At 41.0% G+C, this 12,326-nt stretch overlaps 1 protein-coding gene across 2 annotated transcripts in view; it reads left to right on the top strand.

Annotated features, from left to right (window-relative positions):
* Nucleotides 1–12,326, top strand: part of pdlim5a (PDZ and LIM domain 5a) — a 120,133-nt gene that overhangs the window by 5,576 nt on the left and 102,231 nt on the right. The window lies entirely within an intron of this gene.

The raw sequence follows: 12,326 nt of genomic DNA, 5'->3' as shown, positions 1-12,326 counted from the left end.
TATCGAGTGATATTTTTGGCGTTAATCACCCTGTGTATATATATATATATATGGATATATAGATATACTTATATATATATATATATATATATATATATATATATATATATATATATATATATATATATATATATATATATATATATATATATATATATATATATATATATATATGTGTGTGTGTGTGTACATTGGTGTGTGTATGTATATATACATATATAAAATAAGGCCACCGAATAAAGACTGTGATAACTGAAACAGCACTGCTGAAACAGCATGTTGTGACGACGTAACCAACATTAACAAATCTGTGATATACCTGCGGACAGCGAGCTACAAAATGTGTAGTGTGCAAAAATTAAGAGGACAGTGGTGCTCTTTTAATAAGAGAAAGTCCAGCTGGAGCAGCAGCGTTGCAGCAAGTGTGACGTCAGGCTCGCTGCACCTCTCACTGTACGTCGCGGACATCATGCAACGGAAGTAAAGAGTCTCTGAACATGAGTACTGTCTCCAACAGTGGCGATTGCTCTAAAACGGCAATTAAAGCTCAGCTTCCACTAAAAAATAAAAATGTGGTCAAATATGTCAATTTGTGTTTTCATTTCATTGTATAAATATGCACTAGAAATTCAAATTCAACTTTTGTTCAAAAATAGCTACTTTTGCAACAGCTAGATTGTAAAATCTAGCATATTTATATCTTTAATCTCTTATTGGAGACTGTACCTGTGTTTAGAAAGTAGGTGAAAATGAGCTTCCCATACTTGAAAGACCAGCAGCACTGGTCTCCAATAACACCAACGTAAGATGCTGGTTTTGTTGCTAGTTGTTTTGAATAAAGACAAAGTCCCTAAAGGGATTGGAGAAGTCTTTAGAAACGTGAAAAATCCTCAAATAAAGGACATTGTACAATAAGCAGCAACAATTGAAAAATAGAGCAAAATGCTATATTATGATTTTTTCACATGTAACACACTTCCTTGTGGTCTACATAACATGTAATGGTGGTTCTTTGGTCACAATGTTGCATAGATTATGTTTTACAGACTGTTTTCTAGCCACTTTCTGACCTTCTCTTCACGATGCGTCGTTTTGTCTTATTTATGTGCCTCCACTTTGACTGCGTCTTCTTCCTCCCAGCCATATTGTAATTTTTAGTGCTTTTATATCAAGTCTACTGACGGATATAAGTTAGAAATATGTGCTACTTTGTATTAGAAATTGCAACAGGGAATGATGCATGTGCATGTGCGAACCAGTCTGCCCACAACAAGAGGATCGCATAAAAAAAAGAACTTATTGACTACAATGACGGACTTGTTCAAAACACTTTTGGTGAATTTATACCATAAATAGATAATCATCTGACGTGATGACCGTCAAAGGAAAGGGAAAATTCCAAAAGGGCTCGTTTGAAGGAAATATAAAGAAAGGCAAGATTGTTTTATAAATTTTCTCCACAATGTCCCCACGGTTTGATTTCAAATTTTCGGATTTTGCAGATCCCAAAATGTTTAAATGTATGTATAACCTTCTGTAGAGGTTGCCCTCCAGTGGGTTCCTCAGACCCCCAAACACTGCCACGAGAGCCCGGATCAGGGTTACAACTAGGGCTGCAACAACTAATCGATTAAACCGATTAAAATCGATTACCAAAATAGTTGGCGATTAATTTAGTCATCGATTCGTTGGAACTATGCTATGCACATGCACGGAGGCTTTTTTTTTGTGTTTTTTTTTGTTTTTTTTTGTTGTTGTGTTTTTTTTGTTTTATAAACCTTTATTTATAAACTGCAACATTTACAAACAGCTGAGAAACTATAATCAAAATAAGTACAAAAACAGTACAAAACAGCGCCAGGGCGGCGGTGAGGCTACGTCTCATGAGGTGGCGTAAGCTAGCCAATGATGTGGTCATGTGCAGCTCACGTGACGACGGCGTCTCCTTTGCTGGAAAAATTCGAAAAATGGCGCAGGAAAACAGTACCGATAGTTTAGCGGAGAAACATCTTGAGGTTATTGCTTCAATGGAGAAAAGTGTACGACCTAAGTCGTCAAAAGTGTGGGAACACTTCACTTTAAAGACTTCAAAGAAGACCGTTTCCTGCAAAATGGCACGGAAGTACAACATTGCTTCTGGAGCACCTGAAGAAGAAAAATGTTGGAGCCATGGATGAAGGGAGGAACTCACAGTACGTAACTTTTGAAGTCCATAGTGGCAACAAGCATTCATTAGTTCAGCTTTTTTGTGAGTAACGTTAGTTATGCCTTTGTTGCAACGCGGGGCTGATAATGTGTCTCCGGCACATTTGACTCCATTTTGAGAGAGAAAACGCACGGTTACCAATTTGGAAATAAACGTAACGGACAGAAATATCTCAGGTTGGTTTCATAATGGATCAATGTAGCCGGGCCGATAAAGCTATATAAATCTATTTAGATTTGAGTGACGCTTTAGTATAACTAAACGTTATGAAGGTGCTGGAATATTTCATGCTATTATTCAGAGGCAGCCTAAAATTAATCCTTTATTATTCACAACAGAAACGTGTACAATATCTGATTCAGTTCTGATGAGTTACATTTCTGTGTTATTATTGGTGTATGCTGCACCCCCAATGTCCACAACATGATGCCAGTATGCTGTTTTTTTTCAATAAAATACTGGAAAGGATAGAAATGTAGTTTGTCTCTTTTATCCGATTATTAATCGATTAATCGAAGTAATAATCGACAGATTAATCGATTATCAAATTAATCGTTAGTTGCAGCCCTAGTTACAACACTGTTTTATTTGCATACATTAGTGCAGGGGTTTTGCTTTCCAGCAATCTGTCTTTTCGTGTCTGTGTCTCTCTCGCTCTCACTCCAGCTCCAACAACGTGTCTCATTCCGGCTGCTGCTAATAAAGGCGACAGGTGATTAGATAACAAGGCCCACCTGGGCCATCCACGCATCCCTCCACACCTTCTTTTAGCCTTTTTTTTTTTGTTAAAGAAAATGTATTCATCAACGTCAATTATGCAAATTGTATGATGACATCATGTTGGCCACGTCCCCTCCGCCACAAGTATTTTGGCAAGCTGGGGTAAAGCCTGCATGTTACACTACACACCGTAGGAGGATACAGTAAGCCATGCTAACGGCTAAGCTAGAGCTCTTAACGTAAACAGAGATGGGCGGATCGCTACAAATACAGACAGTAGTGATACCAACTGTATTATAAGCATATGGTCGATACTACATTGATTAGATCAATATTTTTATTGTCACAATCATTTTTCGTTGTTTCTGTCTTGTTTATCGAGCAGATAAGGCTGCTAGATGCGGACCACTCGTCACACTGCAGGCTTTTATAGACCATGCATCCGATGGCTAATATGAGACTTCAATTAAATTGAGGCATCAATTAAAGCATTTATGGTCAGCCCAAATAAAACTGTTAGAGGAAACCTATAGTGATTCTAACCTATTCTAACACTGTCTTGTGGTCTATGGTATGTATTAGATATGTTAATGTGTATTAGATATACTTTTGTATCTCTGAATGTCACACGTTATTGATCAGATACGCAGCAGGCATTTAAAGGCCTACTGAAAGCCACTACTACCGACCACGCAGTCTGATAGTTTATATATCAATGATGAAATCTTAACATTGCAACACATGCCAATACGGCCGGGTTAACTTATAAAGTGCAATTTTAAATTTCCCGCTAAACTTCCGGTTCGAAACGCCTCTGAGGGTTGACGTATGCGCGTGACGTCAATCATTGAAACGGAAGTATTCGGACAACATTGAAGTCAATACGAAATAGCTCTGTTTTCATCTCATTATTCCACAGTATTCTGGACATCTGTGTTGGTGAATCTATTGCAATTAGTTCATTGCATTATGGAGAAAGAAGCTGAGCAAGCAAAGAAGAAAGTTGTCGGTGCGAAGTGTCTATTTTGCGAGGGAAGTCAGCAACAACACGTACACAGCCGGCGCTTCTTTGTTTACATTCCCGAAAGATGCAGTCAAGATGGAAGAACTCGGACAACAGAGACTCTTACCAGGAGGACTTTGATTTGGATACACAGTTGCGATAACGTGAGTACACAGCTGCGCTTCCAAACATTTGATCGCTTGCTATAACTAGCTCGAGCTAGTAGCTAGGAGCTAGCATTAGGATTGATTTGTGGCATATTAAATATAAGCCTGGTTGTGTTGTGGCTAATAGAGTATATATATGTCTTGTGTTTATTTATTGTTGTAGTCATTCCCAGCTGAATATCAGGTCCCACCCGCGCGCTTCCAAACATTTGATTGCTTGCCCGTACGTGCGTGTCATGTACGTAACTTTGATTAAATATATAAGCTTTATGAACCTTGGGTTAGGTGAACAGCTGTTTGGGCTGAGTGAGTGTGTGTGTTATGCAGGTGTTTGAATTGTATTGGTGGGTTATATATACGGGATCCCGTCCATATTACCCGCTCGAGCTATAACTAGCTCAAGCTAGTAGCTAGGAGCTAGGAGCTAGGAGCTAGCATAACAAACACCTAGGGGTTTTTATGCGGGATTAATTTGTGGCATATTAAATATAAGCCTGGTTGTGTTGTGGCTAATAGAGTATATATATGTCTTGTGTTTATTTACTGTTGTAGTCATTCCCAGCTGAATATCAGGTCCCACCCGCGCGCTTCCAAACATTTGATTGCTTGCCAGTACGTGCGTGTCATGTACGTAACTTTGATTAAATATATAAGCTTTATGAACCTTGGGTTAGGTGAACGGTTGTTTGGGCTGAGTGAGTGTGTGGGTTGTGCAGGTGTTTGAATTGTATTGGCGGGTTATATATACAGGATCCCGTCCATATTACCCGCTCGAGCTATAACTAGCTCGAGCTAGTAGCTAGGAGCTAACATAACAAACACGTAGGTGTTTTTATGCGGGATTAATTTGTGGCATATTAAATATAAGCCTGGTTGTGTTGTGGCTAATAGAGTATATATATGTCTTGTGTTTATTTACTGTTGTAGTCATTTCCAGCTGAATATCAGGTCACCCCCGCCTCTCACAGCATCTTCCACTCCCCACTAGTCCTTCACTTGCACTTTCCTCATTTAAAAATATTTCATCCTCGCTCAAATTAATGGGGAAATCGTCGCTTTCTCGGTCCGAATCTCTCTCACTTCATGCGGCCATCATTGTAAACAATAGGGAACTTTGCGTATATGTTCAATTGACTACGTCACGCTACTTCCGGTAGGGGCAAGCCTTTTTTTATCAGATACCAAAAGTTGCTATCTTTATCGTCGTTGTTCTATACTAAATCCTTTCAGCAAAAATATGGCAATATCGCGAAATGATCAAGTATGACACATAGAATAGATCTGCTATCCCCGTTTAAATAAAAAAAAATCATTTCAGTAGGCCTTTAAATGTACTTAAATGTGGATAGAAAAACACCTGTATAGAGGGAATATGCCAAGAGCTGGCCCTGACTTGGGGGCTTTTTTGTATGACGTTCGCTATCAAATTGCTATAATTCTTTGCTATATGTTTCCTTTCCTTTATTTCCCGTGTGTGTGTGTGTGTGTGTGAGTGTGTGTGTGTGTGTGTGTGTTTGTGTGAGAGAGACCAGCTGCCTGAATAGAGGGTGGGTGTCCCCCTTTTTATTTACACGGATGATGCATTAAATGTCATTTAGGGGGTCAGATTATCAAAGCATGTAGGGGCGGAGCTTGTCTCAAATGGGTGTATGTGTGTGTGTGCGTGTGTTTGGGTGGGGGCGGTTAAGCCTGCAGTCATTAAGCACGTGGAGAGGTGAGCATATGGGTCCTGGAATAGATTGTTGGACGGAACAAAGGGACGGCCGAAGGGTGTGAGGTTTCATGCTATAGCACACTGTCTATTGTTGGGCTTTGATATCGTTACCCTGTGGCCCATAAATCTTTTCTGTTGTTGGCTGGTCCAATGAATATGTATGACTTCAGGTAATCCATCAAAACAATCAAAAGTAGAGCAGTAGGCCCAAATTCTATAAAAATGATATGCATCAGCTTTATTTTTTAAAGAATGAAAGATTCTATCAGATATGTTTTAATTGTGCTTCCATTCTCTTATCGTACATATGAAAAGGGTGTGTGTACATCTGATGGCGTGCATGGTCATCGTCTACCAACGTGCATTTCTATTTAATTGACCGTAGATTGCTTGGTTCCTCCTGGATCCTATTTTTTTCCTCCTGGATACATTAATGCTTTCCAACTTTGTGTTTAAACCCTGATCATAACCACATCCAACACTCTCATCCCACATTAGTGACCTCTGACCTCACAAGTGCTTCCAAAGAGGCCTCGGGAGGGCGAGTCCACGAGGGAAAGTGCAGGATGTTATGCTAGCCTAAGCTAGTACAGGATAGGATGTATAAACAATGATTATCCTTCATTTGAATTATTTGGAAGCATCTGTTGAAAATGTTCCGGGCATTCACCCCCCGACTTGGTATTACCGTGGTTTACAATGGAGCAGGCAGGTCTGAGCCGGGGTAAGCCGTTCGTCACAGGATCAAACAAGGGGACAACCATTTGTTATTTGTTATCCACGTCACCCACACTAAATGAAGTTTTCTCCCTTTTTTTATAAGCAACTATTGCTTTGCCCTGCTATAATTTGATAGCTCCAACCTCATTGGGATCCCCATTTTACTTTCATAGTTAGTGGGGTCACAAAGCCTATTTTCTTACTTATGAAATAGTATTAGTTAGGTTCTGTATAAAAAACACAGACACAGTTTTCTGGCTCGGATGCGTCAATTTGGCAGGATTTTTATGTAAGTTTGTAACCTGCCTGCCCAGGGCTTGGACCTGGGTGTGCCCAATGAGAGTACAAGAGCGCTAGGCATTGAGCTAAAAATCCCAGCTGTCAACTTGATTAACCAACGTACTCTAACACAGCCAAACTGGGACGAAGTCAACCCGGCAATTTTCCACCTTATGAGATGATATCATAGCCTTAACAAAGGCAGGCCGCCACCTATGTGTCAGGCAATTCCCCAGTGCCAGGAAAGAGTCCATTGTCATGTGTATGCTCGCCCACACAGTTATGGCAATAAACTTTGTCACTGATTTCTGTATGAAACAGCCAAAGAAATGCTACGTCTGCCACTAAGGCTGTGAATTTGTGTGAAAACAAGGTTCTTGACACGTAATGTGTGATCAAAGTCGATGTCGATGGCCTGTGTGCCTCGATATTACGCAATTCTGGGAATGGATCTAGTGTAATATCTCACTTTGCTTGGTTCTGTGTAAAACTATATCTCTGTATGAGAGGTTATTGACAAAAAAGGACAGGACTAAGTGGTCCCAGGAATTTTCCACCTTCAATTCTGGGAATGGATCTAGTGTAATATCTCACTTTGCTTGGTTCTATATAAAACTATACCTCTGTATGAGAGGTTATTGACAAAAAAGGACAGGACTAAGTTGTCCCAGGAATTTTCCACCTTCTAAATAAGTATTAAAGGCTTACTGAAATGAAATGTTCTTATTTAAACGGGGATAGCAGGTCCATTCTATGTGTCATACTTGATCATTTCGTGATATTGCCATATTTTTGCTGAAAGGATTTAGTAGAGAACATCGACGATAAAGTTGGCAACTTTTGGTCGCTGATAAAAAAAAGCCTTGCCTGTACCGGAAGAAGAGTGACGTCACAGGTTGTGGAGCGCCTCACATCTCCACATTGTTTACAATCATGGCCACCAGTAGCGAGAGCGATTCGGACCGAGAAAGTGATGATTACCCCATTAATTTGAGCGAGGATGAAAGATTCGTGGATGAGGAAAGTGAGAGTGAAGGATTAGAGGGCAGTGGAAGCGATTCAGATAGGGAAGATGCTGTGAGAGGCGGGTGGGACCTGATATTCAGCTGGGAATGACTAAAACAGTAAATAAACACAAGACATATATATACTCTATTAGCCACAACACAACCAGGCTTATATTTAATATGCCACAAATGAATCCGCATAACAAACACCTCCCCCCTCCCGTCCAAATAACCCACCAATACAACTCAAACACCCGCACAACACACTCAATCCCACAGCCCAAAGTACCGTACACCTCCGTAAAGTTCATACAGCACATATTTTTCCCCAAAGTTACGTACGTGACATGCACATAGCGGCACGCACGTACGGGCAAGCGATCAAATGTTTGGAAGCCAAAGCTGCGTACTCACGGTAGCGCGTCTGCTATCCAACTCAAAGTCCTCCTGGTTGTGTTGCTGTAGCCAGCCGCTAATACACCGCTTCCCACCTACAGATTTCTTCTTTGCTGTCTTCATTGTTCATTAAACAAATTGCAAAAGATTCACCAACACAGATGTCCAGAATACTGTGGAATTTTGCGATGAAAACAGACGACTTAATAGCCGGCCACAATGGTGTCCCAATATGTCCGCACAATCCGTGACGTCACGCGCAAACGTCATCATACCGAGACGTTTTCAGCAGAATATTTCGTGGGAAATTTAAAATTGCACTTTACTAATCTAACCCGGCCATATTGGCATGTGTTGCAATGTTAAAGGCCTACTGAAACCCACTACTACCGACCACGCAGTCTGATAGTTTATATATCAATGATGAAATCTTAACATTATAACACATGCCAATACGGCCGGGTTAACTTATAAAGTGACATTTTAAATTTGCCACTAAACTTCCGGTTCGAAACGCCTCTGAGGATGACGTATGCGCGTGACGTAGCCCGGGGAACACAGGTATGCCTTCCACATTGAAGCCAATACGAAAAAGCTCTGTTTTCATTTCATAATTCCACAGTATTCTGGACATCTGTGTTCGTGAATCTGTTGCAATCATGTTCATTGCATTATGGAGAAAGAAGCTGAGCAAGCAAAGAAGAAAGTTGTCGGTGCAAAATGGATGTATTTTTCGAACGTAGTCAGCAACAACAGTACACAGCCGGCGCTTCTTTGTTTACATTCCCGAAAGATGCAGTCAAGATGGAAGAACTCGGATAACAGAGACTCTAACCAGGAGGACTTTTGACTTCGATACACAGACGCCTGTAGAGAACTGGGACAACACAGACTCTTACCAGGATTACTTTGATTTGGATGACAAAGACGCAGACGTGCTACTGTGAGTATGCAGCTTTGGCTTCTAAACATTTGATCGCTTGACCGTATGTGCGCAACTTTTTTTTGCGTATGTACGTAACTTTTTTAAAATATATAAGCTTTATGAACCTTGGGTTAGGTGAACGGTCTTTTGGGCTGAGTGATTGTGTGTGTTGATCAGGTGTTTGAATTGTATTGGCGTGTTCTATGGAGATAGGAGCTAGCATAAGAGCTAGGAGTTAGCATAACAAAGACGTAGGTGTTTTTATGCAGGATTAATTTGTGTTATATTAAATATAAGCCTGGTTGTGTTGTGGCTAATAGAGTAAATATATGTCTTGTGTTTATTTACTGTTTTAGTCATTCCCAGCTGAATACCAGGTACTGTGAGTATGCAGCCTTGGCTGCTAAACATTTGATAGCTTGACCGTACGTGCGCGTCACGTACGTAACTTTTTAAAAATATATGAGCTTTATGAACCTTAGGTTAGGTGAACGGTCTTTTGGGCTGAGTGATTGTGTGTGTTGATCAGGTGTTTGAATTGTATTGGCGTGTTCTATGGAGCTAGGAGCTAGCATAGGAGCTAGGAGCTAGCATAACAAACACGCAGGTGTTTTTATGCAGGATTAATTTGTGGCATATTAAATATAAGCCTGGTTGTGTTGTGGCTAATAGAGTATATATATGTCTTGTGTTTATTTACTGTTGTAGTTATTCCCAGCTGAATATCAGGTACCGTGAGTATGCAGCCTTGGCTGCTAAACATTTGATAGCTTGACCGTATGTGCGCGTCACGTACGTAACTTTTTAAAAATATATAAGCTTTATGAACCTTGGGTTAGGTGAACGGTCTTTTGGGCTGAGTGATTGTGTGTGTTGATCAGGTGTTTGAATTGTATTGGCGTGTTCTATGGAGCTAGGAGCTAGCAGAGGAGCTAGCATAACAAACACGTAGGTGTTTTTATGCAGGATTAATTTGTGGCATATTAAATATAAGCCTGGTTGTGTTGTGGCTAATAGAGTATATATATGTCTTGTGTTTATTTACTGTTGTAGTCATTCCCAGCTGAATATCAGGTCACCCCCGGCTCTCACAGCATCTTCCCTATCTGAATAGCTTCAACTTCCCACTAGTCCTTCACTTGCACTTTACTCATCCACAAATCTTTCATCCTCGCTCAAATTAATGGGGAAATTGTCGCTTTCTCGGTCCGAATCTCTCTCACTTCATGCGGCCATCATTGTAAACAATGGGGAACTTTGCGTATATGTTCAACTGACTACGTCACGCTACTTCCGGTAGGGGCAAGCCTTTTTTTTTATCAGATACCAAAAGTTGCAATCTTTATCGTCGTTGTTCTATACTAAATCCTTTCAGCAAAAATATGGCAATATCGCGAAATGATCAAGTATGACACATAGAATAGATCTGCTATCCCCGTTTAAATAAAAAAAATTCATTTCAGTAGGCCTTTAAGATTTCATCATTGATATATAAACTATCGGACTGCGTGGTCGGTAGTAGTGGGTTTCAGTAGGCCTTTAATGTCATGATCTCTCATAACAATTATTATTAGTTTCTGGTATTTTGTTCTATTTCCTGTGCATTGCTCTTGTTTTTGTTTCCACTTCCTGTTTGCCTCCATTTGGCACCACTTCCCCTCTCCTGACCCTGGCTTTACAATCAGGACACACCTGTGTGTTTTGTGTTATCTAATTTATATGTTACAATTAGAGCTAAAACCGGAGCAGGATGCAAGGCTGGAAATGAGTCTATCACTGCTTGAACTAACTATAATAAATAAATATATATAATTAAAACATGTAATTCCTGGGTTCTGTATAAAAGGCAGATACATGTCAGCCTATTGAACACAAATATTAAACACATTTTTTATGAGTTGAACTCAAAGATCTAAACGTTTTACGATTTACACAGAAGCCATATTCCTCTCCAATCTGTCTAAATCTGTGTTATTTAGCATTTCTTCTTTGTCAAGATAATCCATCCCACCTCACAGGTCAATTATTGCACAGGTGTGCTTTGGCTGCCCACTATAAAAGACCACTTTGACATGTGCAGTTTTATCACACAACACAATGCCACAGATGTCGCAAGTTTTGAGGGAGCGTGCAGTTGGCATGCTGACTGCAGGAATATCCACCAGAGCTGTTGCCCGTGAGTTGAATGTTCATTTCTCTACCATAAGCCGTCTCCAAAGGCGTTCCGGAGAATTTGGCAGTACATCCCACCGGCCTCACAACTTTAGACCACGTGTTACCACACCAGCCCAGAACCTCTACATCCAGCAGGTGCACCTCCATGATCGTCTGTGACCAGCATAACCAAAACATTTCTGCACAAACTGTGGGAAACCGTCTCAGGGAAGCTCATCTGCATGCTCGTCGTCCTCATCGGGGTCTGGACCTTACTGCTGTTCGTCGTCGTAACCGACTTGAGTGGACAAATGTTCACATTCGATGGCGTCTGGTACGTTGGAGAAGTGTTCTCTTCACGGATGAGTTCCGGTTTTCACTGTTCAGGGCAGTTGGCAGACAGCGTGTGTGGCGTGGGAGAGCGGTTTGCTGATGTCAACGTTGTGAATCGAGTGGGTGGTGGGGTTACGGTATGGGCAGGTGTATGTTTTGGACAACGAATGCAAGTGCATTTTATTGATAGCATTTTGAATGCACATAGGTACCGGGACGAGATGCTGAGGCCCATTGTTGTGCCATTCACCCGAGACCATCACCTCATGTTGCGGCATGACAATGCACGGCCCCATGTTGCAAGGATCTGTACATAATTACTAGAAGCTGAAAGCATCCCAGTTCTTGCATAGCCAGCATACTCACCGGACATGTCACCCGTCGAGCATGTTTGGGATGCTGTGGATCGGCGTATACGACAGCGTGTTCCAGTTTCTGCAAATATCCAGCAACTTGGCACAGCCATTGAAGAGGAGTGGACCAACTTTCCACAGGCCACAATCAACAACCTGATCAACTCCATGCCAAGGAGATGTGTTGCACTGTGTGAGGCAAATGGTGGTCACACCAGGTACTGACTGCTTTTCTGACCCCCCTCCCCAAACCCCTAATAAAGCAAAACTGAGCATTTCAGTCTGGCCTTTTATTGTGGGCAGCCTAAGGCACACCTGTGCAATAATCATGCTTTTTAATCAGCATCTT

Source organism: Entelurus aequoreus, linkage group LG17 (assembly GCF_033978785.1).
Source record: "Entelurus aequoreus isolate RoL-2023_Sb linkage group LG17, RoL_Eaeq_v1.1, whole genome shotgun sequence".
Lineage (NCBI taxonomy): Eukaryota > Metazoa > Chordata > Actinopteri > Syngnathiformes > Syngnathidae > Entelurus > Entelurus aequoreus.
Note: the sequence above shows the minus strand (reverse complement) of the source record. Positions and strands in the feature narration are given on the sequence as shown.